Source organism: Labeo rohita, chromosome 25 (genome assembly GCF_022985175.1).
Source record: "Labeo rohita strain BAU-BD-2019 chromosome 25, IGBB_LRoh.1.0, whole genome shotgun sequence".
Classification (NCBI taxonomy): domain Eukaryota; kingdom Metazoa; phylum Chordata; class Actinopteri; order Cypriniformes; family Cyprinidae; genus Labeo; species Labeo rohita.
The window spans coordinates 23,321,572-23,349,554 of NC_066893.1; the positions used below are offsets into that span (position 1 = coordinate 23,321,572).

The 27,983-nt window shown below is 35.4% G+C and overlaps 1 long non-coding RNA gene across 2 annotated transcripts; it reads right to left on the minus strand.

Moving 5' to 3' along the window:
• Positions 1 to 455: 455 nt before the first annotated feature.
• On the minus strand, positions 456 to 27,967 carry LOC127156526 (uncharacterized). 2 transcript variants are annotated; one of them, XR_007825758.1, is made up of 8 exons: positions 27,820 to 27,967; positions 20,283 to 20,346; positions 18,342 to 18,678; positions 12,533 to 12,696; positions 10,075 to 10,360; positions 1,071 to 9,193; positions 844 to 965; positions 456 to 717 (listed from the first exon to the last, which is right to left on the minus strand). It is a non-coding gene; the product is annotated as an uncharacterized LOC127156526 (long non-coding RNA). The 2 variants fall into 2 exon arrangements; XR_007825759.1 differs by lacking the exon at positions 27,820 to 27,967 and adding an exon at positions 20,440 to 20,482.
• Positions 27,968 to 27,983: the final 16 nt, after the last annotated feature.

Genomic DNA, 27,983 nt, shown 5'->3' on the forward strand with positions numbered 1-27,983 from the left:
GTTAGAACTAGTGCATCGTTTTTGCTTGCGAAAACTAAATTGCTGCACAGTGGGTGGAAAGGTGCAAATTAAGGGGCGGTAATATAATATCCCTTGTCATGGGGAGAGCAAAATCTTTTTGTTTTTGGTGTGTACTTTTTAAACACTTCCTCGAAGTCATCTTATGATCTTAGTCATTATTTTGTGCAACGAAACGCCCATGATATGCTTTTACAAAGTTTTTTTTTAATCCTATGTACTTTTGTAGTATACTATTGTTCAAATGTTTGGGGTTGGTATGATTTTATGTTTTTTTTTGTTTGTTTTGTTTATTTTTAAGTCTCTTTTGCTCACCAAGGCTGTGAATTTGAGCCACAATTTGGCGCCAAGTCTATGCAAGTGAGCAGCAACATCTACTAACACAAAACAGTACAGCGGCTTGATGACATCCAGCAGTTTAATCACTGTCAGTTCAAGTAAATATACATGGTACATGTGAAAAGATAAAAAAAACATGCTTTTCATGATTTGACCCCAAGTTCACCTGATTATTGCTTTTTTCTTTCACATTTCATTTTTTGTTCTGAGCTTTATATCACAGATGTTCTGGTCACAGTAGGCTGTAGAGGCTCTCCATCAACACACCAGAGTTTTTGCTGTTGATTGGGAGAATCAATTTGATCTCAAGTTGCTATTTGTACAGTGGGATGTTTGTCATCTGAGTCCCGCCTCCTCTGTCTGTCCAAACAGGAAACACAGTGTGACACGATTACATCAAACTTACTCAAAGTTCTCGCAACTCTCTTGAGAAGCGTGTTGAAATTTATGAGCTGCATAACCATTTGTACACACATACACACCAACCTTCAGTAACCCCTGCTCTCCTCTTTTTCTCACTCTCTCTTTCTTTCCTCAATTCACTGGAAGTTCTTTCATATTTAATGACATTAGTTCCACCCACTGCCTGTGCTGCAGCGTTCCTGAATCTGAGAGAAACACAAAGAGATGGACAGAGAAACACAGACCACATGATGAAAGATAAAGTTTCATTCTCATGAGTCAGTCATTAGTGTATGACGGGCAAACCTGACCCCAAATCAGATCTCTTGGCCTGTCTGTTGCTTCAGACCCATAGATGGTGCTATTTCAGAGCTGAGGTCTTGTGTGTGGACTTTCTATGAACCAAGCAAGAAATTTGATGAGAAAATAATTTTATTAGCGGTGCTTCCTAAGACAAACATTACTAGTATTATTGTTTAAAATCTTGTTTAATCAAACCTCTACAACAAAATATCGAATATATACGCTCAGAACATCTTAGTAAATGCCAAGCAAGGCCCTGGCAGTGCATATCAGTGCACTAAAACATTTATAGCACCTTAGCAACCATTTAGAACACTGTAGCGACTGCATGGAAACATTTTAAAACACTCAGAACTCACTAGAAACCACACAGCGACACTCTAGCAACCACACAGAACACCACTGCAACTGCACAGCAACATGTCAGAAAATTTAGAACACCTCAACAATTACATAGCAACCCCTTGGTAACCCCATGGCAAACAAACAGGGAGTACTAAAACACTTTTCAATTTGGAAAGTAACCACCTAGCAGTGCCCTGGAAATCACACAGAACAGTCTAGCAACTTCATAGCAACATGCTAAAACATTCAAAACAGCTTGGCAACCGCGTAGCAACACCCTGACAACTACTCACACCCTAGAAACTTCACAGTAAAGAAACAAAAAGAGAACGTTGACGAAAGCTGAGAAAACCTTTGCATTTAAATAGAAATCAACCAAAACAGACTATCAACTGCATAGCAACAAGCTAAAACACTCAAAACAGCTTGCCAACCGCATAGCAACACCCTAACAACCACTCACACCCTAGAAAGTTCACAGTAAACAACCAAACCATCAAAAATAATGCATTTGCATAGAAATCACCCAGAACAACTGCATAGCAACATGCTAAAACATTCAAAACACCTTGGCAACCGCTTAGCAACACCCTGACAACCACTGACACCCTAGAAACTTCACAGTAAGCAAACAAAAAGAGAGAATGCTGAGAAAACCTTTGCATTTGCATACAAACCACCCATAACAGCCTAGCAACTGCATAGTAACATGCTAAAACACTCAAAATAGCTTGGAAACCAACACAACACCTCAACAACAACTCACACCCTAGAAACTTAACAGTAAACAAACAAACAAAAAACGAGAACACAATAAGCAAGCTAATATGCAGTACAATCTATATCTTTCACTCGATCTAAATATAAATGCATTTTAATCTATGTATTTTTAGGCTTCCTCTGCAAGCAACGTTTTTGCATAGTGCGCATGCGCATAAATGCCTACGGGAACCCCGGAGTATGACGTAAGACGGAACCCGGGATGAATCAAACATCAAATAAAGCGAAATTACATGGAACAAAAAATAGTAAATTAGTCACCTGATGCCATGTTTAATATAGCTGCATTTTAGAGATCTCTAATAAGTTAAATAGCATAAATTATTACTCGGTGATGTCATTAACAACGGCCCTACATTGTTGAACTAATGTGGTTCAAACGACGGAGATGCGACCTTGTTCGGGAAACAGTCGTGACTAGCTAGTTCGTTTCCACAACAATGCATTGTACTATGGAGGTTAATCAGCGAGTTACGTCATTGTACGGGAAACGCGCCCCAGAACAGTCTAGCAACTACATAGCAACATACTAAAACACTCAAAACAGTTTGGCAACCGCATAGCAACACCCTGACAACCACTCACACCCTAGAAACTTCACAGTAAACAAAAAGAAAGAAAGCTGATGAAAGCTGAGAAAACTTTTTCATTTAAATAGAAACTGCCCATTTAAAACAGCTTGGAAACTGCATAGCAACACCCTGACAACTACTGACACCCTAGAAACTTCATAGTTTACAAGCAAAAAGAGAGAATGCTGAGAAAGCTTTTGCATTTGCATAGAAACAACCCAGAACAGCCTAGCAACTGCATAAAAACATGTTAAAACACTCAAAATAGCTTGAAAACCACATAGCAACACCTGGACAACAACTCACACCCTAGAAACTTCACAGTAAACTAACAAAAAGAGAGAATGCTGAAAAAGCCTTTGCATAGAAAAGACCTAGAACAGCCTAGCAAATGCATAGCAACATGCTAAAACACTGAAAACAGCTTGGCAACCGTATAGCAACACTCTGACAATGACTGACAACCTAAAACTTCACAGTAAACTAACAAACAGCGAGAATGCTACGAAAATGGAGGGGGCGGGATTTCAGACTCCAAATTTGAATTACAAAATAACCTTATAAAATTAATACAGTACACAGTTGTGTGCGTAGTATATAGTGCATGATTTGGGACACAAATAGTAAGTTTTGCACAAACTTATATTCTTGATTGGTTTATAATTGAAGCTCATTCTTCTTGTTTTCATCATTCTTGCTGATCAAAACCTTCTGCATGAGTTTGTTTTTAACAGATGGGATTTCATTTTGATAACTGAATGAGTTGCATCAGATATTGTAGAAATGATATAGTTTCATTGTGTTTTTGTTGCAATTTTACACACACTGAATAGTTTGGAAACTTAGACCGGGGGTTATCTAAACATGCCGAGAGCGGAGGAGAGATTTTCAGGTGGGCCTGTGGTTTATCACTGACAGCTCATAGACGTAATCCAGATGACAGCGGGAAGAGAGCAAGAGAGACAGAGAGATATAAACAGAGATGGCATGTGTTATGGTTTCACATCTCTGATTGATGATCTTTAGCGCAAGGTTGGCGCTTGCAAACGACCTCTTGTGTCGATTCAGAGAGCAGGAAGTTTTAACATCTCCTGAAGTCCAGTCCAATTGTCCCTGATGAAAGAGTCAGGTGATATTACCTCACATGTGCACATTAGTGAGGGGAGAGCGAGTATTTCCATCTTTCTGCCCTGTTAGAGTTTATAAATAGTTAGAGCCAGCTTGCGATTGGGAGAGGACGTCCTACACTGAGATATCTTATCTTAAAGTGACTCTTCAAAGCTCCAAAAGGAAACACACAGCCTGAGAAATGGAGACTGTAATCTGAGGATGTTAGCAGTGCTGTAAGTTTGTATTTATAAGAGGGAAAGATGAAACAGTTTTTCCAGAAATCAAGCTCAAACTAACTCAATCAACAAACCCGCCCCTCCAATGCCAGGAACCATGTAGTCTAGTAACATATCTGGTCCACTTTCATAGATACAGCAGTATAAACCTTGCAAATGGTTTGACAAAGTCACACACTTTAGTTCTTCAGAAGTGCTTGTTGTTGCATCACTAGCAACTACACCAAAGACCTTAGCAACTCCATTACAATGGCATAAATCCACTTTGAACACTTTAGCAAACACAAAGCAATGGCTTGGCAACTGCATAGCTGTGCACTAAACCATTTAGAACATCTTAGCCACCACCTAAAAACACCAAAGACACACTAGCAACTACACTGCAATGCACTAAACACCATTTGGAAAACACCTTAGTAACAACCTAGTAACAACCCAAAACACCCTAACGACTGCAAAGCAGAGGCCTAAATCTTTGCAGAACACTTTAGCAAGCACAAAGCAAGTTTGACTCTCTAACCATTAGGCCACAACTGCCCCCTAAAGCTCACTCCCTGATCTCAAGAGGTGTGTTAGTGGCTGCAGTCTTTAGCATCCTTGTTAGTGCACCCATCCCCCATGCCTGTGGCCCAGGTTCGAGTCCCATTTGGTACGAGGTTTTGCGGTCAGGACTGGAGGAGTTACACTGGTGCCTTCACACCAGATGGGAGTGAGGTTTATGGGGGTGAGTGTAACAGAGGCCAGCTGGTAAAAGCTGTGCAGAGTAAACCTCACTCCCCTGATCTCAAGAGGTGCACTAGCAACTGATGCTAGTGACTGCAGTCTGTAGCATCTTTGTTAGCACCTGCCAGCCAGCGACCCGAGTTCAAGTCACACTCAGAACAAGAATGAGGTTGTGCGGTTAGGACCGGAGGTGTAACACTGGTGCCGTGACCTGGACCCGGTGAGTTTAATAGATTCCAGCTAAACAGGAAAGGAAAGGAAAGGAAAGGACGTGTGGCCAAGTATGGTGACCCATACTCGGAATATGTGCTCTGCATTTAACCCATCCAAGTGCACACACACAGTAGTGAGTAGTGAACAAACATGCACACACACACACACACACACTGTGAACACACTCCCGGAGCAGTGGGGAGCCATATTGCTATCGCTGCGGCACCCGGGAAGCAGTTGGGGGATCTGTAAGTCAAGGGACTCACCTCAGTCATGGTATTGAGGGTGGAGAGATCGCTGGTTATTTACTCCTCCAACCTTCAATCCCTGCCGGAACCTGGGACTGGAACCCGCAACCTTTCGATTACAAGCCCGACTCCCTAACCATTAGGCCACGCTAGTGGCTCTGGTCTTTAGCGTCCGTGTTAGTGCACCCACCTCCCATGCCTATGACCCGGTTTCGAGTCCTGCTCGAGACAAGAACGAGGTGGAGCGGGTAGGACAAGAGAGGTTACATTGGTGCCATGACCCGGATGGAAGTAAAGTTTAGGTAGGCCAGCTGGTAAGAGCTGTGCAGGTAAACCTCACTCCCCCAATTTCAAGAGGCACACTAGTGACTGCAGTCTTCAGCGTCCTTGTTAGTGCACCCACTACCCATGTCAGCGACCCGGTTTGAGTCCCACTCAGAACAAGAAAGAGGTGGAGTAGTTAGGACTGGAGGGGTTACACTTGCAACACCCTAGCAACTGCTTAGCAAATTAACAAAATAACCAGTCAGAATGTCTTCCCAACCTCATAGCAATACCCTAGAAATCACCCAGAACAATCTATTCACTGCAAACTTTCACAAATCTAGTGACTTTTCTTATACAGAGGTGCTTGTTGCGGCAGTCCTGGGAACTTGTAAATACGGCTTTGCTTCCTGTGACTCAGTGATGTTGTGTAGAAGCCAGCTAATCTGATCGGAGCTAGTGCTTTGAGAGGGCTTTATGCTGTTTTGAGAAAGCGCTTGATGTTTTTTATGCCTGTAGCCATGTGACTTTTCGACCCCTAGGAGGAGGTGATGTGATCACGTCCCACAGACGTGAAGAAAAGGTTAAAGGCTAATAGTTCTGCTCTCCATCTCACTTCTGCATCAACAAGGTTTAAATCTGCATTCATGACTTCCCTTTAGAGCCAGGTAACTCAGAATATAACCTTAAGAACAAAGAGGAATACAGAAGTTTGGTCAAGGATATCTTGTTTACTTCCTACTTATTGCAAAATCTTTTGATGCATTGGGAAATCCCCTAAAAACACTGATAAGATTTGAGTGCAGAAGACATCTGGAATATTCAAAATTCATAGATTCATGGGCAAGCATCCAACGACTAGTTCTTCGTTGTATGCATGTAATCCACACTGTCTGGAACATTTTGACTGTTGGAAAGTTAGTTTAATGTCTAAATATATCCTGAGATGTTGTGTGAGGGTGATGGGATTCCCACGCTGTGTGTGTTTGAGGATCAGTTCACCGTAAACGGGAATAATGGGTCACAGAGGAAGACAGAATATTTGTGGGTGGAACCCCAGCAGTGCCTCCTGTCCTGGCTCTGTGGGCTCAACCTCACTGGGGACTCATGGAGGTCGTGGAGCTGTCACTCATGTGGTCATGTGTTCATGGGAAAACTGGAGCCGGAGCAAAGATGAATCTGACATCAGTTACAGCAGAAAACTGACCTCAGAACAGGGCTTCTGCTCAGAGACATGGAGAGAAAAAAACAAAAGAGAGACTTTAACTTACAGTAACTGTTGCCCTCCTAGCTTATATATATATTTTTTAATTGTCTGATCATTTATTTCAAATTGACTTCTTTTGTTTCACTTATTTGCACTACTCTAATTTTACACTGAACTGTTGTTCAGTTTAGTTTAGCACTGTTTTGACAATACAAATTCAAATTTTACACTGCACTATTTAGTTTAATTTAGTTAAGCACTGTTTTGGCAATACAAATTCAAATCTTACACTGAACGGTTGTTTTGTTTAGTTTAGTTTAGTTAGCACTGCTCTGGCAATACAAACTTTGCACTGTTATTTAGTTTAGTTGTTCAGCTTAGCTGAATTTAGTTTAGTTTAGCACTGCTTTTGGCAATACAAATTCAAATTTTACACTGCCCTGTTGTTTAGTTTAGTTTAGTTTAGTTTAGTTTAAGATTGCTTTGGGCAGTATAATTTCAAACTTCACACTGCACTGTTGTTTAGTTTAGTTTTAGCACTGCTTTTGGCAATAAACATTCACATTTTACACTGCACTGTTTAGTTGTTCAGCTTAGCTGAATTTAGTTTAGTTTAACACTGCCTTTAGCCATTAAAATTAAAATTTTACACTGCACTGTTGTTTAGCTTAGCTAATTTTAGTTTAGCACTGTGCTAGCAATAAAAAAATTTAAATGTTACACTGCACTGTTGTTTAGTTGTTCAGCTTAACTGATTTTAGTTTAGTTTAACATTGCCTTTGGGCAGTACAAATACAAACTTTACACTGCACTGTTGTTTATTTTAGTTTAGTTGTTCAGCTTAGCTGAATTTAGTTTAGTTTAACACTGCCTTTAGCCATTAAAAGTTAAATTTTACACTGCACTGTTGTTTAGCTTAGTTAATTTTAGTTTAGCACAGTGTTGGCAATAAACATTTAAATGTTACACTGCATTGTTGTTTAGTTGTTCAGCTTAACTGATTTTAGTTTAGTTTAACACTGCCTTTGGGCAGTACAAATACAAACTTTACACTGCAGTGTTGTTTAGGTTAGTTTAACACTGTTTTGGCAGTACAAATTCAAATTTTACACTGCACTGTTGTTTAGTTTAGTTTAGTTTAACACTGTTTTGGCAATACAAATTCAAATTTTACACTGAATTCTTGTTTAGTTTAGTTAAGTTTAGTTTAGCCCTGCTTTGGCAATACAAATTTTACACTGCACTGTTGTTTAGTTTAGTTGATTAGCTTAGTTTAGTTTAGTTTAACATTGTTTTACACAATACAAATTCAAATTTTACACTGCACTGTTGTTTAGTTTAGTTGTTTAGCTTAGTTTAGTTTAACATTGCTTTACACAATACAAGTACAAATTTTACACTGTACTGTTGTTTTTAGTTTAGCTTAGCTGAATTTATTTTAGTTTAACACTGATTTTGGCAATAAAAATTCAAATTTTACACTGCACTGTTGTTTAGTTTAGTTGTTTAGCTTAATTTAGTTTAACATTGCTTTACACAATACAAATTTTACACTGCACTGTTTAGTTTAGTTAAGCACTGCTTTGGCATTACCAATTGAAATGTAACACTTTACTGTTGTTAAGTTTAGCACTACTTTGACAATACAAATTTTACACTAAACTATTTTTTAGTTTGGTTAGTTTAGCACTGCATTGGCAATACAAATCTAAATTTAACACTCTACTGTTGCTTAGTTAAGTTTAGTACTGCATTTGGCAATACAAATTCAAATTTTACACTAAACTGTTGGGTTGTTTTTATTTTGTTTCAGTTATTTGACAATAACAATGTAGTTTTATTAACGCCAACAAAGCTTACTAAACTGAGTTATAATTTTACGACGCACTGCTGTTTTGTTTTGTTTGACACTGAATTGAAAGAGAGAGAAAAGAGAAAGAGTGGAATTTCCCATGTTTTCCTTTTCTCTCTGAAAAACTTCTCAGAGAACTAAATTTAGGAGCACTGGAGATGCTCTCAGTGACACTGTGAAGAAGAAGGTCAGCTTCCTGCTATTTTTGTTCTCTAGAGACCCTCTCAGCTCCCTCCATACATCTCCCCTGCTGTGAAAGTCCTGTTAATCGTTTTCTCTGTGTGTTTGTTGGGAACATGTTGCCCTTGACCCCTGGTTGCAGAGAGAGAGAGCCCTCACTCTCTCCGTCTGACGTCACGTGGGAGCTCCCTCTCTTTCCACCAGGTGTGTTCGTGATCAATCGTTGCCCTGTTCAATCCTCTTTTTTCTTCATTCCGCTGTTCACGTGACCTCTTTTGTTCTACACATGCACACGGTCGGACTTCAAGCTACAGTATTTCTCTCTTTCTGCTCTGGTCTGCGGCCAAGTCCCTCGTTCCTTCCAGTAGATTGTCCTCCTCCACAGAGCGAGGGAGGGTCGGCTAAGGGAGGCAGGAAAAAGAGAGAGAGGAGAACCCAACAGAATGTAAACACCTCGTGTCGAGGACAGGCTGTTCTTTTGTTTGGCATCTCGAAAGAAGTGATTTATAAAGCTTAAGACGTAGAAAGACTTTTCTTTCTGACTTTAGAGCAGCGCCAGATCTCTCTGAGCTCATGTGATCGATCAGAAAACCACATCGCGGTGTCATTTCTTTCACCACAGACTCTCACTGTAATGAACACAAGCTGCATTTCCTGTATTATCAACTGGCAAGAGCATTGTGTTCGGCTACCTTAAAACTTAGTGAGATGACTAATAATGCTGTGCGCCTATTATGAAAAGTATGGTAATCTCCTGAAGGCACAGAAAAACAGGACTTTTTGATTTTTTTAATCTGTAAACACATGTTGTTATAATTTTCTGTCCTTTACCAAATGCATTTTGTTTGGAGATGGTGTTTTAAAAAATAAAATTAAAAAATTAAAAAAAGTATTTATTTATTTTAAGTCAAAAGTGCAAGTACTTAATGCACTCTGAATTATGTAATCAAATTAAAAACACTGGTATGATGTAAAACTATTGATTTATAGCTATGATTAAAAGTATTACATCAGTTTTTGATATGAATATACGTAGACAATCAGATTCCTGTTTTCCTGTCCAGACACCTGCGATTTTAGTGCGTGGCTAACAATGACGTGGCTGTTTGAGATGATCTCTACTGATTAATCAGCTCTGCATTTGGTAACACCCCGAAAAACGCTGATAAGATTTAGAACACAACCGTAACGTGATCAGATCCACAAGCTAATTACAGAATCGCTAGAGTAATTTTGTGTCATTATTGGCATTACGTTGTCTCAAATGTTATCAAACACAAACCTGGTGCAGGAAGTGAGGCCTGCAATCTTTCCTGTTCGGAGAGATTTTCAAAGTGTTTCTGTTTGGTGGAAATGAGGGCGGCAACAGCGCAGAGGACAGAGGGGGCGCAGAGAGAGCGTTTTAGCACTGCGATGAGGCTAACGCGATCGGACGGCTTCAGTGAGGCGAGAGAAAAAGAAGGAGGGAAGAGAAAAGAGACATGCGGGGGATGTCGAGGGACCTCTGGGACGCTCTTTCTGCTTTTAGGTGAAACCGCGGCTCCACTTGTACCTGAAGCACCTCCTCTCTGAGGAAAAGAGAGAGAGAGAGCGCCAAAATGCTGAAAATAACAATACAAAGACATGTTTTAAAACTAAATGTATGTTCAAATGACTATAGAGAACTCTGCTGAAAATATCATGAATTTTCATGCTGGTCTACATTGATTTATGCTAATTAGGGCTGGTTAAACTAGTCAAACAGTCTTTCTTGTGAAGCTGGCTGACAAAGGTGGTTGTTGGTTTAGAACAGAATCATACTCAATGCACTGTTTACTTAATTGAAAATTAATTGATGGTCAGGTGTGCGTTTCCAAAAGCATCCTTAGCTAACTACGTTCGTTAGTTCCATTGAAATCTATTGGCAACGACGTAACTTACGACCATAGTTGCTTTCGGGAAACGCACCCTAGAAGTCATTGTTTTAATTTAATCTACTTTATTAATTTTTTTAAATTATATTTATTAAAACTTTTAAAATGATGTTATTTTAGTGTTTTTTATTTTTATTTTTTTTAATTATATCAAAATATTTACGTAGATATTGTAAATATAAAATATGCACATATTATAAATATCAAATATTTTAAATATAATAGAAGTATTAAATTAATAAATCAATAAATAAATAATTAAACCAATAAAAAATGAAAAAAAAAAGATTTATATTTATAAAGGTATTATATTTATATTTAAATCTTATATTTATATTTATAAGATTTTGGAAAATAATATGAAATCATGTACTTTATCATAGGAAAAAATAAGCATTTGTTATTAAAACAGCAACATTTGGAAATATTATTTTTATTTCAAAAATAAATAATGCTTTAAATGACTTAAAATTAATTTGTTTATTATGGGGGGGAAATAATTTTATTGGAGTAGTAGTTTTTATAAAAGTGAATATTATAAAATATTATTAAACAATAAATTCTGTGTTTTCATGGAATGATTTGTTATTAAAACAGCCGCTTTTGGAAATATTTGTTTTATTTAAAAAAATACATAATGCTTTAAATGACTTAAAAATAATATGTTTATTATGGGGAAAAATAACAATTTGATTATTTTTTTTAAGTGAATATTATGAAAATATTATTAAACAATTTATTATGCATAAATTCTGTGTTTGCATGGGATGATTTATTAATAAAACAGCAACGTTTGGAAATACTAGTTTTATTTCAAAAATATATAATGCTTAAAAAGTCTTAAAAATAATATGTTTATTATGGGGAAAAATAATTTAATCGCAGTAGTGGTTTTATAAAAGGGAATATTATGACATTAAACAATAAATTCTGTGTTTTCATGGAATGATTTTTTTTATTAAATCAGCAACTTTTGGAAATATTAGTTTTATTAAAAAAATAAATAATGCTTTAAATGATTTTTTAAAATAATATGTTTACTACGGGGAAATTTGTTTTTAATTGCAGTAGTGGTTTTTATAAAAGGGAATATTATAACATATTAAACAATAAATTCTGTGTTTTCATGGAATGATTTTTTATTAAATCAGCAACTTATGGAAATATTAGTTTTATAAAAAAAATGCTTTAAATGATTTTTAAAAATAATATGTTTACTATGGGAAAAAAATATTTAATTGCAATAGTAGTTTTTATAAAAGCGAATATTATTAAATATTATTAAACAATAAATTCTGTGTGTTCATGGAATGATTTATTATTAAAACAGCAACTTTTGGATATATTCGTTTTATTTAAAAAATAAATAATGCTTTAAATTACTGAAAAATAATATATTGAATATGAGAAAATAACAATTTAATTGCAGTAGTATTGTAAAAGTGAATATTGTGAAATACTATTAAACAATAAATTCTGTTTTCATGGAATATAAAAAAATAAATATGTAAATTTATTTATTGGTTGAATTATTTATTGACATAAATATTTCGAAAATTAATTATTATTAAATGTATTTATTTCATTTAGAGTATTTTTGTCCTTTATACCCATAAACACGTTTGTTTAATATTTAGTAGAACCCACTTGAAACACTATATGTAATGTGTTCTGATGCACTTCAGAAAGCAATGTGAAATCAAAAACATGAAGGTACATTCAATATATTTCAGTCCTAAGAAGCCTTTATCCCACGCTGGGTACCAAAACAGAACAGCAGTGTTTTTTAAGCAGTGAAACTAGAATTTTTAGTGATATATACAGTACCAAGTGCAGAAAAACACAACTGATCCCTTCCAAGCAGGCTTTCTCTTCACCATAAAGCAGCGAAGAGCTGACACTTTCAGGTAGCAGAGGCTAGAAGATGTCAGAGGTGTGACATCACGTCCAGACACCCATGGCCTCATGGGAGTCTGGCTGCGGTGAATCGCCTGGAAGAGAGAAAGAGAAGTGTGATACACAGCCTGATCAATCAAAACAAGACTGCTCAAAAACTACATAGATATATGATATACTGGTACTGATTCAGCTGATTTTGGATGTATAACTGTGCACGCTCAGTTTTCCCAAGTTTTTACATATAGAATTACCTTTGCCATCATCTAAATGTTAATTAATAAAAAAAATAATATTATAATAACACTGTTAAATGTAATATTTTGCAAGATCTCAAAATAAATAGTGAGTCCATAAAGTGTTTTTCCTTTTTCTCCAAACAATGGTGTTGTCCCGTCTTTATGCTCAGGTGTATAATTCCTCAGCCTTCCCTTAGTATGTTGGCCTCACTTCCTGTCTTTCTTCCCTTCACACTTCCTGTTCAACAATAGGTTCATTTTTTCACAAGCTGCTTCTTAAATCTAATGTTAGGATCGTTTCCATTGCGGGCCCCATGCATGAATTCGTTTAGCGGCCTTGAGTTAAGACCAGCTTCGACTAAACTAGCCATGCCAACTTCACCGTAGACCACGAGCGAGCAGAAACTTTTCTTTCCGAAGCCACGTGCTGTGAATGATTTAGCGTCCCTGCGGCGGTGCTGCTGGGAACAGCAGGGCTACACCGGCGTGGGCTTTAGCGCTCATCATTTATGGAAGTTCAGGGGGGAGAGAGGCTTGTTTTAACCCAGCGAGAGCTTCTCGGAGCTGGAGAGCATGAATAAGGCATGTTCAGCCTCCGCTCTGTCTGAACGGTAGGCCTCGGACGACGTGATGAAGTCCAGGGGGGGAACAGGAGGGGTCGGTCGCAGGAAAACACACACGAGGCTAGACAGGCGGCATGTTGTGACTGGGAACAATGAGGTTTATTTAGTATGACAGCAGCAGCAGGAGACGCAATGAACACGAGAGCTTCAAGCAGGTGTGCGTCCGGTTGTCTTCAGATCAGTGGATGCAACAAGTTTAGCCAATGACTATGCTGATTCTCGTTTTGCTATATATTTTGAAATTTTACTTCATAAGGATAAGTGACCTTAATGGCTTAGTTGACCCAAAAATTCTCATGTAGGGTGACCACCTGTCCCACTTTGCGTTGTACCGCACAGTATTTTCACCCCTTGTCCCAGACATATTGAGAAAATGTCCCACATTTTCATCAGTCTGTTGTTCTTTTGCCTTTCTAAGCTTTTTATTTATTCTTTTTGCGGCGTAGTTTCCGCGCAAAGGATTTTTGCAGACCTCGTCAAGTGATCTAGCACCACCGACGCAAATGGTCAAGCACACGCAGGAAAACACAATCTTGTCCATTAATTTTAACCATTTTTTAAAAAATAGATCCAGCTTTCAGACGTGACTTTCTTCTTAATAGCTCATTAATAGCTCATTTGATGCAGTTTCTATGGCGTTATTTTAATGACAAATGTCTAGAGCGCATTATTGTCAAAATGTGCAAGCACAAATCTCTTCTCTTGCAGGTGGATTCTCTTTACTCTCATAAAAAGACTGGCTTTCTCTCGCTTTCATGTGTGCTTTTAGAAACATAAATCAGTGCATATGACAACGGATGTAATCACGTGTCCTGCATTGTCCCGCAAAATCACATGTATGTCCCGCAACAGATCTATTTCCAGGTGGTCGCCTACCCTCATGTCGTTCCAAACCTGTAAGACCTTTGATCAGTAAAATTTTTAATGTTTTGTAAAGTCTCTTATGCTCATCAAAGTTCCATTTATTTGATCAAAAATACAGAAAAACAAGTATACACAAGATATTTTTTTCAGGATTCTTTGATGAATAAAAAGTTACAGGATTTACAGGATTTATTCAAAATAGAAATCTTTTCTAACAATAGAAGTTTTTACTATCACTTTTTAATCAATTTAACACATCCTTGACGATTAAAAGTATTCATTTCTTTCAAAGAAAGAAAGAAAGAAAAAAAATTATTGACCCCATACCTCTAAACGGTAGTGTATATTGTTACAAAATATAAATATTTTGAATAAATGTTAAATAAATGTTGAATAAAAGTTCTTTTTAATGTTTTATTTATTAAAGAATCCTTAAAAAACCTGTTTCCAACATTGATAATAAATCAGCATATTAGAATGATTTCTGAAGGATCATGTGACACTGAAGACTGGAGTAATGATGCTGAAAATTCAGCTTTGAATCACAAGAATAAATTCTATTTTAAAATATATTAAAATAGAAAACCCACTATTTTAAATTGCAATAATATTTCACAATATTGCTGTTTTTTCTGTATTTTTAATCAAATAATCGCAGCCTTGATGAGGAGAAAAGATTTCTTTAAAAAACATTCAAAATCTCAAATGTGAATAAGTGAATAAGTGATGAATAAATGATGACCTAATTTTCATTTTTGAGTGAACTGCTCCTTTAAAGGATCCTGATGGGCATCTCTAGTAATCTCTGCAAAGGAGGAAACCATATTTTCACAATTTAAATGTAAAATCTTAGGAATTAGTCATTGAAAAACCCATATTGATTCATCACTAATCTGATTATAGGGTGGAACATGTTGGTTACGGCCCTGCTTTCTGCCCTCCAACACGTGTGCTGTGATTTGAGATGAACATTTGATTACACATGATGAATTAAAAATTGAAAGGGACGGCTTTCCTCTCCTTCTCCACTCATGTATTTTTGATGTGCATTTCATTTCTTTTCTTCGGTTCGCTCTCAGACCTGGCGCAACGCACACAAGGATGTTTTTAGCTCGGGTTGGGTAATGAACTGTAAGATTTGACTGTGTGGAAGAAAAGGCAGTGAGACGGAAGACAGTCCCTCTTGAGGGCTGCTAAAAGCCTGCTGTCGTACAGCCTTTCTACCGCCACACCCCACCAGGGCAACGATCGTCAAACCCCACGCAGACGCAGTACACCAAACCCACATTGACAGGGTTTTTTTATCAGTTCATTTTAGATTTTGTTAGGGTGTCCATATGTCTTCTTTTTCCCAGACAAGTCCTGGCTAGGATTATTAAAAAGCTTAAAATGTCCAGGTTTTACCTTTGTTTTCCTATTGACATCCTCATACATAACATGTATTTGCATTGCTTTGATCGTTGTCTGTAGATCCCACCTTCTCGAATGCCACGATTGGTTGATTATGTACAATGCGTGCACGCTATTGGTCAAACTACTTTTTAGTCATTAGCTTTAACAAGTATGAAAACAATGGGAAAACAAAGCCAAAACCTGAACATTTTTTTAAATTTAGAAATTCCAGCCACATGAAATGTTATGGTAAGACCAGCTCCACCAATATTAGCATGAATTTCTATGCTGGTTTCGTGCTGGTCTATCTGGTGAACTTCTCTGTTGAAGCTTGTTGACCAAGTAAACAAAAACATTTCTTTGGTAAACCAGCTTAACCATGAATATCTTGTTGATCCACCAGCTAGACCAGTGAACGCAATATGCATAAAGGATTGGTTCACTCCAGAATAAAAATTTCCTGATAATTTACTCAGCCCCATGTCATCCAAGATGTCCATGTCTTTCTTTCTTTAGGTTTAAAATATTGTGGAAAACATTTCAGGATTTTTCTCCATATAGTGTACTTTAATGGGGATCAATGGGTTGAAGGTCCAAACTGCAGTTTCAGTGCAGCTTCAAAGGGCTCTGCATGATCCCAGCTGACGAACAAGGGTCTTATCTAAAAATCATTTTTTTAATACTTTTTAACGACAAATACTCGTCTTGCACTAGCTGGACTCCCTCAGTACATAATCACAGTGGAAAAGTCATGCATGGTTAGTTCTTTGTCTGTGTACTATGGTTTAAAAAGGTAGGGTAGGGCGAAAAATATTGTCTGACATAGTTTTTTCCTTTTTTTTTGTAAAGGGCCGGTACCTGGGTCGGTACTTCTGCCCGGGGCGATAAATCGATAATGATAATTAACTCGCAATATAAATTTCCTTGATAAACGATAACAAGAGTTCAATAAATGTTCGATATAATGTTCATGCAAAAGGCTGAACAAAAGAGCGCTAGTCATTTGAAGCGCGACATTCGTTTTTGTTGATCTGCTCGGCTCAAAGTTCAAATGGCGGCGTGGCATGAGTTTACTAGAGCAGATGTGTTCACTCGCTGATGAGTCTCGGTCATGCGACCACTAAACAGTGCTGTGAGATCCAGTGTGAAGTGCTTGAATTCAGCGAAAAACACAAATAACTCGGTTTATAGCCAGATGATACAGCGCTGACAAACAGGCACTGTGGCACTGAGACACTGTGCACAACAACTTTTTTTTTTTTAGTCACAAGGCTTTTTTATTTACAAAATGCCATCATTTACCATGGATTTACTGTAATACTAACTGGTAAAATACTAATGGTATTTTGTCAGAAAAATGTGTATTCGTGCCAGATTTTGTTATATTATTAATGTAGTGTAAAATGGAGGAGCATGGGAATATAATTACAGTATTTTTTTTTTTTGATTAAGCTATAGCGTTTAAGCATTTACATTTAATGCTTTTTCATACAAATACATAGATACCATATTACCATACCATGGTACTGAGGTGCTATATTTGTGGTTTTAACTGAGATAATCATGATCTAAATGTATGCTACTATGGAAGACCAATGGCTAAAAAAAAAACCCTCAGAATAGTTCAATTTCACAATTTAAAACCTGAGCTACAATTTTTACAGATATTTTAATAATGAACATAAATGTACATCTGCATCCTAACTCAAGCTGCTATCAAATGTGTATTTCTAAGAGACAGAATGTAAAAAATGTAATATTATTATTAATATTATGAGTCAACACAAACTGTTTTTTGATTTGAAACAATATTACTCATTAGAAAATGTAGAACTACGAAATTACTTTTCTTCTTACTATTTTTTATTTACTTTGTTAAGGAAAAATGACTGGAAAAGTGTAAAGAATTCAAAAAAGTGAAGTGTTTGTCATGTTCTGACCATAAAGAATAGTTTAAAACCACAAATATCCATCTGGTTTTTACAACGTTCACGTTGGAGCAAAAATCTACATTTAAACCTGAAAGAAATAAAATTTGACACTAATTTGACATTTATCGTGATAATTATCAAAATCGACTGATATGAAAAAATATTATTGTGATCTTTTTTTTTTTTTTTTTTTTTAACCAATTTCGCCCAGCCCAACTTCTGCCTACATCACGCATGACCTCTCCAACATGATTGCGTAATGCGTTACATCGAGCTAGTGCAAGCTAGCACTTGTGGTTAAAAAGTATATACTTTTTTTTTTTTTTTCATTTTGCTGGATAAGACACTTATTTCTCAGCTGGAATCGTGTAGAGCCCTTTGAAGCTGCACTGAAACTACAATTTGGAAAAAAAGTTAAAAAGTTAAAAAGTTGTGCAAATTTAGTAGTCAAAATGTGTGAGAACCAAAGTTCAAATTCAGAATTGGCTTCATTTTAGTTCATGAGTTGGGATTTGAATTGCATTGGCCAACCTGCACAGGAAATGGGAAATGGAATTGTTATGACAGGAAGAGGAATTCAACAGAGTTGACGCATTCTGGAAAATGAAGTCAAATTAAATTTGAAATTGGCCAATATAAAAGACATTCTTAACTCAGATCACAACCCTGCTGGGAACCTATTTGAACTTACTGTTGGTTTGGAAATTGTACACGCTGGTCTTTTCAGCAGGGATATCCATTAAAATTTGCTTAGTACAGTTTTCTCAAGTTTGGACTGGACTGAAAAGTCCATCTCTGTGATCTTTCGCTGCTATATCAGGTGGACGCTTCAGGGGGCCAGTGTCACTCCGGCCCCTAGTCAACAATACGACTGACAGCCAGACCTTTTAAGGCAGAAAAAAAGATCGAAATGACCAGTAACACACAAATGAACTCCCCACTGTATGAACACACAGGCCTCGGTGTGTAACAATAGTCAGGACTCATATTTCTCTTCATGCTTTGATGTACATGAGCGCCTCTCCTCCCTAAAAGGACAGAGAGGATCTATTAGCTCAGAAATAGAACATTAAAATCCTCAAGCTAATAAAAGACTTTCAAGCTTCTTGACCACACAGGTTTACAAGACCCAGATCTTCCATTCCGATAATGCAGGGTTACGTAGTAAACCATTTTTTCAGCTTATCCTTTTAAGTCAGGGTTTTCTGCTTTTTATATTAGTTTGATTCCGTCTCTTGCTCTCCGTCAGTGTGTTTTATCAGCTGACGAAGGGCTGGAGTGCTCAACTGCTGATTTGTTGGAAAATAAACACTGACAGTTTAATTTATCTCAGCTGCTCCGGACTCCATAAAAGGCCTTGGTCTTCTGAAAGTCATTTGTTTACATTTGAGCTCTTGGACGTTAGATATAAAAACAGATTCTAAAACAATAGGAATAAAAAACGAATGGATGTCGTAAAGAATGTTTAAGCTTTGCTTATCAGCTATCTGTGCTTTCCTTCTCGCGTATCTCATATCTGGGTGAGGAATCACTCAGCGGGCTGGTTTATTTAGTTGATGTGTGTCAACAGCTATGAACTTCTGTGTCCAGTCGTGCTGAAAAGCAGAGGAAGGGGATATTTATGAATGTTTTGGGAGGAAATGAGGAGAGAGATCTTAGTCATGTTCCAGTTAAGCATCAACTTTTCCTCAGATGTTTTTGCCGAAATCATACAAATAAAAACAAATCAGCCAGAAGATACAGTAAGACCTCGTGACATCACTGGTCTTACTGTCAACCTTAATTTTATAAAGCTACTTTTATGAGAATACTTTTTGTGCGTAAAGAAAACAAAAATAACGACTTTACGCATATATCATGGTTGTCCAGTGAACATGCATCAAAGACTGACACGGAAGAGAAGAAATTGTTAAAGTCGTTATTTTTGTTTTCTTGTGCACAAAAAGTATTCTCATAGCTTCATAAAATTAAGATCGAACCACTGATGTCACACGGACTTTTTTAACAATTTCCTTACTACCTTTCTGGGCTTTGAATGTGAAAGTTGCATCTGTTGTTGAATTTAAAGTTGTTGAATTATCCCTTATAAATGACATATTGACTTGCATTAGGTAAATTTCTCTATTACTGCTGTTTAGAGGAAGCAAGTGAGATCTTATTTTTAATTGTGGTCTTATTTTTATATTTCTATGAGTACTTCTTTCTTTCTCAGGGAGATTTCATTGGAAATGGTCTCCCAACAGCTCTTGGCAGCCCGAAGTTCAATGCAGAGAGCAAACAGGGAATTCACCTTAAAAGGAGCCAATCTTGAGTCTCTATAAACCCAAGAGAGCCAAGAGTGTATATACAACTGCATGAAACAGTTTACAGTCACTCTAGCACTTCTTAAATAGATACTCGACGTCTGTTTTTCTGAGTGTGTGTGTGAGAGAGTCCGTATTTGCGTGATTTTACTTTCTTAGAGACTTCTGTGTGTTTTTATTGTCCTTTTTACAGTCACATATCATCTATTGTCTTTTTTTACTGTCTGATGCCCAGCTTACACAACAAACCACTCACCGTTGGGCCACCAGACAAGCATGTGATGAATAAAACTTTGATCTCTGTGTGAAAAATACAGAAAATGACTTACCTAGCATGTCTTGTTTTGTTAGTTGAAGATGTTCTCTGGGCATCAAAGCATCTCAGATAAACACCTAAAATAAATCACAGGATTATATGTGATTACACCTCAAATTCTCCAATTTGAGAAAAATCATTGTTAAACCTTCCTGCAATCCTGATCTTACCTGGTTTTAGCTGGTGCAGCTTGGTCTTGTGCTCAAAATACCTCTAAAACCATAAAACCAGATTATGCTACATGTTAAAGGGTCAAGAGGGGTCAGAAAATGATTTCTTTTTTTGCAATATATGATCCTAGGTGGCCATCCTGACAATTTATGAAAACTAATGTAATTCATAAGATATTTTACTTGGGGTTTAAACACAAAAAACGCTATATTTGATGCAAACAGCAGTGTTGACAGCTATAAGCGTGCATTTTATTGGTAACCATTCCAGGTGACTTTGAAATTAAACATAAATTTGAATATTTTGTGTTGACACAAACCACAATGACAACAAAAACGCAATGACGTCGTGCTTTTTATTGTGTTGCTAGACTAGGTGCATCATCTGGATATAAATGGAAATGTGGTTTATAACAGGAGCAAATTTAGGCTTTAAGAATCTCGAAACCATCTTCAGACAGACACGAAACTGCAATAAGAGGTTTTGAATATTTTACACGCAGCTCTGACAGCACTGAGAGATACAGCGCACATTAAAGTTGGTGTCTGAGGAAGTTTTCAGCGATCCACCGCTGATCTGAGATCAGCCGGCTGTAGTCCAACATGACAGTTTCAGCTGAACTGAGTTAATATTTACTTTGATAGATTTTAATTTTTCATATTCCAAGTTAATGTTAAGAAAGTTTGCATTTATGGGAGTTTTCACTTACGTTCACCCAATAAAACTCAACACAAACTGAAATTTGAACTCATTTCACTCATTTAACCCAAAATATTTCTCTCTTGTTGTTGCATTTTTAACAGTATTATTTTGTTGTACAATGCATCTTCATAATGAACTGAATGTTTTCAGCACTGCTTGCAACTTTTTATTTCACAATTCAAATTTTTTCCTTGCAATTCTGAGATTTTTTTTTTTTATGTTTTTCTTTTCCATTTTCTACCATGGACTAAAAAAGAAAAAAAAGGTCATTCCCACTTTTTATCTCACAATTCAGACTTTTTGTCTCACAACTAAGTATTGCAATATATGTTGAGTTTATTATGACTTTATTCAGAATTGTTGGATAAAAAGTTATAATTCTGAGAAGAAAAGTCAGAATTGTGAGGAAAAATGTGAAAAATGACCTTTTTTGTTCTATTTTACCAGTGGAAACAAACTTTTAAGTTTTTTTTTTAAATAAAAAGATTATTGTGACTTTTTATCTTACGATTTTGACTTTTTTTCCTCAGAAGTGAGATATAAACTCGCAATTCTGACTTTTTCCTCAGAATTGCATGATATAAACTCACAATTGTGAGAAATAAAGTCAGAATTGCAAGATAAAAATGTTCAATTCTGACTTTTTCTCACAAATGTGAGTTTGTATCTTGCAACTGTAACGTTTTTTTCTCGCAAATGCATCTTTGTATCTCACAATTCTTTTCTCATAATTATGAATTTTTTTTTTTTTTTTTAATAAAAAAGGTTATTGTGACTTTTTATCTCACAATTCTGACTTTTTTCCTCACAATTCTGACCTTTTCTCATAATTGTGAGATAAACTCGTAATTCCAAGTTATAAAGTCCAATTTGGAAAGGGAAAAAAGGACTGATATGTTCTCAGAATTACGCGTTTATATCTCACAATTTTCACTTTACTCGCAACTCGTCATTCTGAGAAAAAAAGTCACAATTGTGAGATATAAACTCGCTATTCTGAGAAAAAAGTCAAATATAAACTTGCACTTGCTAGAAAAAAAGTCAGAATTGTGAGAAAAAAAGTGGAAATTCACTTTTTTTTTCTTTTTTATACTAGAGTGAAAACAAGCCTTTAAGCTTTTCTTTTTTTAATAAAAAAGGTTATTGTGATTTTTATCTCACATTCTGACTTTTTTCCTCGGAATTGTGTGATATCAACTCACAATTGCGAGAAATAAATTAAGAATTGTGAGATTAAAAAAAAAATTGTGAGCTAAAAACATGCAATTCTGACTTTTTCTCTCAAATGCGAGTTTGTATCTTGCAATTGTGACTTTTTTTCCTCGCAAATGCGAGTTTGTATCTCACAGTTCTGACTTTTTTTCTCACAATTCTGACCTTTTCTCATAATTGTGAGATAAACTCGTAATTCCAAGTTATAAAGTCCATTTTGGAAAGGGAAAAAAGGACTGATATGTCCTCAGAATTGCGAGTTTAAATCTCATAATTCCGAGAAAAAAGAATTGTAAGTTTATATCTTGCAATTATGACTTAATTTCTCAGAAGTTCGACTAAACAGTTATTTATTGTCTCGCAGTCTCACTTTATAACTCGTAATTGTGAGTTTATACCTTACAATTCTGAAAAAAAAAAGTCAGGATTACGACATGTAAACTCCCAATTGTGAAAAAAGTCAGAATTGTGAGATTTACATGTAACATTTACTTTTTTTATTTTTTATTCAGTATTGAAAATGGGCTTTCATAGGTTTTTGTACTTGTACACTGAAAAACAAAATTACATAGAAATTGCTAGTAAATTCCACAAATGAACAGCAAGTAACACTGTGAACATTAAACATTAAATTTTAAAGTAAAACCAAAACAGTTTCTTGTGAAACATACTCCAACTATCTTTATTTACAACTTCGGATGACATGAATGTTCTGCCTGTTCATAAGCATTAATGCTGTAATCCTGAGGCTGTGTAAATTGCAGACCAGAGCGAGAACATCTCGCCTGCCTCTGTCAAACAAACGTGCCTGATTTGCCGCTCTTCTCGTGTAGTAGAGATCTGTACACTGTCATTTTGAGCATAACAGAGGAACACAGCTATACACAAACACGATTTATAGCGGAGAACGCGAGCGCACAGGCCCGGAGCTGACGCTCTATTCCTTTCGCTTATTCGCTACTCCTTAAGAAAACCAGAATCCCTCCATTTGTTTATGATGTTTTACATCCTTCGAATTTTATTACTGACCCCCTGAGTGACCCCTGCAGTTCCTCTGAACATGAACAGGGTGTGAGTGCTCTCATTTAGGTCCTCTTGCTGTTATCTCTGTGGCGATGAAGAATGTTAGAGGTTGTTATTTATACCCCTGGCGTCTGATAGCAAGGTGACGGTGGCAGACTTGTTTATCTCTGCCAGTGTTTTCTTGATTACGAAGGGGGCAGGGTGGTCTGCAAGGGATGCAGATCCCCGCTGGGACACTACAGGGTAAAAGCAACGCCCAAATCACGCCCTCTGCTAATTAAAGTGTTTATCTGATATCTCGATTACGTGAGAAGGACATTTCCAGACTGATCTAAAGAGAGATTTAGAACATTTGGAAAAACATTTAGAAATTGCTCGTAAATTTCACAAACAGCAAGTAACATTACTTGGAAGCCAATTACTGCCACAGAATTAAAAAAATGTGAAAATCAGTTCTGGCTTTTTAACTTACAATTCAGACTTTTCACTATATATTCACTATCATATCTATTCACTACCAGTCAAAAGTTTTTGAACAGTAAGATTTTTAATTTTAAATTTTTAAAGAAGGAGAAGAAGTCTCTTCTGCTCACCAAGCCTGCATTTATTTGAGCCAAAGTACAGCAAAAACAGTACAATTTTGAAAAAAATGTACTATTTAAAATAACTATATTCTATTTAAATATATTTTAAAATGTAATTTATTCCTGTGATCAACGCTAAATCTTCAGCATCATTACTCTAGTCTTCAGTGTCACATGATCCTTCAGAAATCATTCTAATATGCTGATTTGCTGTTCGAGAAACATGTTTTATTATTAATATTATTATAAACATTTAAAACAGTTGAGTACATTTTTCAGGATTCTTTGATGAATAGAAAGATCCAAAGATCAGCATTTATCTGAAATAAAAAGCTTTTGTAACAATGTGCACTATGCCATTATACCAACAGCTTGAAGTCAGTATAATTGTTTACTTATTTATTTATTTTATGTTTTTTTAAGAAAGAAATTATAGAAATTAATACTTTTATTTAGCAAGGATGCTTTAAATTGATCTAAAGTGATGATAAAGACAATTTATAATGTTACAAAACATTTGTATTTTAGAACAATACTGTTTTTTTGAACTTTCTATTCAAAGAAACCTGACAAAATTCTACTCAGCTGTTTTCAACACAATAATAATAAATGTTTTTTAAGCAGCAAATCAGAATATTAGAATGATTTCTGAAGGATCATGTGACTGGAGTAATGAGGCTAAAAATTCAGCTTTGAAATCAAAGGAATAAATTACATTTTAAAATATATTAAACTAGAAAATATATTTCAAAATGTCACTATTTTTGCTGTACTTTGGCTCAGATAAATGCAGGCTTGGTGAGTGGAAGAGATTTCTTTAAAAAACATAAAAGAAACTTAGCATAAGTATAAACTTGCATTCCTGAGAAAAAAAGCCAAAATCACCAGACATAAGATTCTGTTTCTGCCACAGAATTAAAATAAAAAAGGTAATTGCAATTTCTCTCACAATTTGTACTTTTACTTACAATTGCAAGTTTATATTTCATAATTCTAAGTTTTTTCCCCTCAGAATTCTATTTGTGAGATAAAACATAAATCACCTTTTTTATTTTTTTATCCTGTGGTGGAAATTTTGAAGTAGAAACACTGAAATAGTACTTTCTTGCAAAATGTACTCAAATAATTTTTATTTTTATTACATTTTAATAATAAAAAACAATGTAAATATTTAAGAATGTGTGGTTGAAACATGTTCAAAACAAGTTTAGTCTCTTGACATTTATAGAAGTAAAACCTGCTAATAATTACCTACAAAATTACAGAAAAAAAAAAAAAATTATTAGAGATAATTGTTCAATTTGTTCTTTATCTATTTGATTTTGTGCAAAGAAATTACAATAAATAAAGGAGCATTCATTAAATATAGAAATGTGTAAAAAATAAATAAATAAAAAATCTAACTGCATCATTTTCAAGGCCTTTTTTAAGACACTGCCTTTCTGGGCCTCAAATGTGTCAGTTGCGTTGCTGTCTTATGCAGGGTCAGAAAGCTCTTGGATTTCATCGAAAATATCTTAATTTGTGTTCCGAAGATGAACGAAGGTCTTACAGGTTTGGAACAACATGAGGGTGAGTTAATTTTTGAACTATCCCTTTAAAGAGACCTTTTCTACATAAACTCTCAATGAAATCCTAAGACATGAGTGTGCATTTGTCAGTCATGGGTTAATCAGTGACTCAAAATACTTTTAGCAATCCTCATGAATATTCAGCACTTGAAACTTAAGAATGGAAAAAATAACGCAATAAATAAGTACTTTTACAACTCAAACTGGCTGATCTGTGCAATATCTTAAAAACAGACAATTACTGAAATGGTACATGTAAATATTCTGCACAGGGAGGGACTGTAAATAAACACTCTACAGCTGTAATAATTAATTGTCATTAATTGTAATTGTCAATATTATCTACAATCAGTGAAATGACACCAGAACATCAGTGACTAAAGATGTTAAATGCAGATATTGTGGCATCTTTTCCTCTTCACATATAAACTAGGAAGGTCAGAGATTGTTTTAGTTAAGCAGTAAGTCGGTAAATGATTGTTAAGGCCTCAGAATCCCGGCAGCAGGTTTCTGGTCTCTGAGTAATTGTGCTCCAATACAAAGTCAGGAAACCAGTCGTTCCTGCACACACACACACAGGCTGAGCATGCATTAACACACACTCCGACACACTCTCACACAAGCACCTTTACACACACACTTCAGACGGAAACTGACTTTAGCCTTGCCTGTGTACATATTACACCAGTTGTATCACAGACTTAAACACAAAGACTGGCTCTAAGCAGTTATTTATTGAAATCTAACAATGAATATATTTCAATAAAAATCATAAATATAATATAATATAATATAATATATTAAAAATACATTTAAATACATAATAGTAAAAAATTATAATTTAAAATTATATTTTTTAATATATTTATATTAAAAATCTATCTATCTATCTATCTATCTATCTATCTATATATATATATGTATTACAGATCAGAATTTGAAAACAACATAGAAATATGCTCAAAAACAATAGCAAAATAGTCTTTGCCCAACACTGTAAAATATCAATGAATTTATTAATGTTGAAAAGAATAATTTTAATATAATATAATATAATGCATAACAATATAATAATATAATATAATATAATATAATATAATACAGTATAATATAATATAATATAATATAAATTAAAAATACATTTAAATAAATAATTTAAAAAAAATATTTAAAATTATAATTTTATAATATATTTATATTTAAAATCTCTCCCTCTCTCTCTCTCTCTATATATATTACAGATCAGAACTTGAAAACAACTCTTTCTTTCATAGAAATATTACATAGAAATATGCTCAAAAACAATAGCAAAATAGTGAATACAATGAATATATTTAAATAAATGTTAAAAATAAACATTTTAATGTTAATTATAATTTTATAATGTATTTAAATTTAAATGTATATTTTTATATTGAAAAAATTATTGAAATGTGATTAAAATTTACATTCATAGTCTATATATTGTTATATATTATCATGTACCAAACTTCTTGTTTTCATCTTTATATAACTTACTACATAATCTATTATTCTTTAAATTATTACAGTTTAATTTGAAAAATTATGATATTTACAGAGGCAAATACTACAATATTTATAGAAAGTTCATACTATAAGATTTACAATTTTTTTATATCTATTTTGTGCAAAGCAGCACTGAAATTACAAAAAATAATGGAGCATTAGTTAAATACAGAAATGGAAAAAACTGTAAAGATGATGTTTAATCTGACTGTTTTTCTTTTCTTTTTTGTTTCTCTGCTTTAACACGAGTCAGGAAACTGTCTGGTAAATGCTTTAACAGGATTGTAAATGTTTCACACTCAAGCACATTTACCATAAAACATGCGAGGGAAATCAAGAGTCTGTCACGAGACCGAGCCGAGCGCGTCACGCGGGACAGCCGCGAGATCTCACAGACCTCAGAGGATATTTAGATAACAAGCAATGTGGAATATTTCATCAGAAACGAAGTGTAACCCATATCTAGTACTTACGTCACATGTGGACAGAACAAATTCAGTTCATTTTGGTAATCTGGGGCCAAAACCCCAGAGCAATAGTTCAGCAGTTAAAATGCATGTAGAGTTGATTCTGTCTCACATTACAGTCAAGGAAACCAGGGCATTTTATCCACACATATACACACACACAACTCTGAACATTCAAAATTAAACCTACAGAAATTCCCATGATGTCTGGAATGAAAGACATAGCAATAAATAAAACGTTCAGTTGTGCAGTACAGAAGTTAGACAGAAAGGAAAAAGGGAGGGGTACATACAGGGCTGTTGTCGATGTTGTGATGAGGGCGATGAGGGGTCCCACCAAGGTCCTCTGTGGTATTATTCACCCATTAGGCCCAAGGAGAGAGGGGGTCCACCCATAAAATGCTGTCCTGGGCCTTTTGGATTTTAGCACTGGTCCCAATGGTCCTGGTTAGATTAA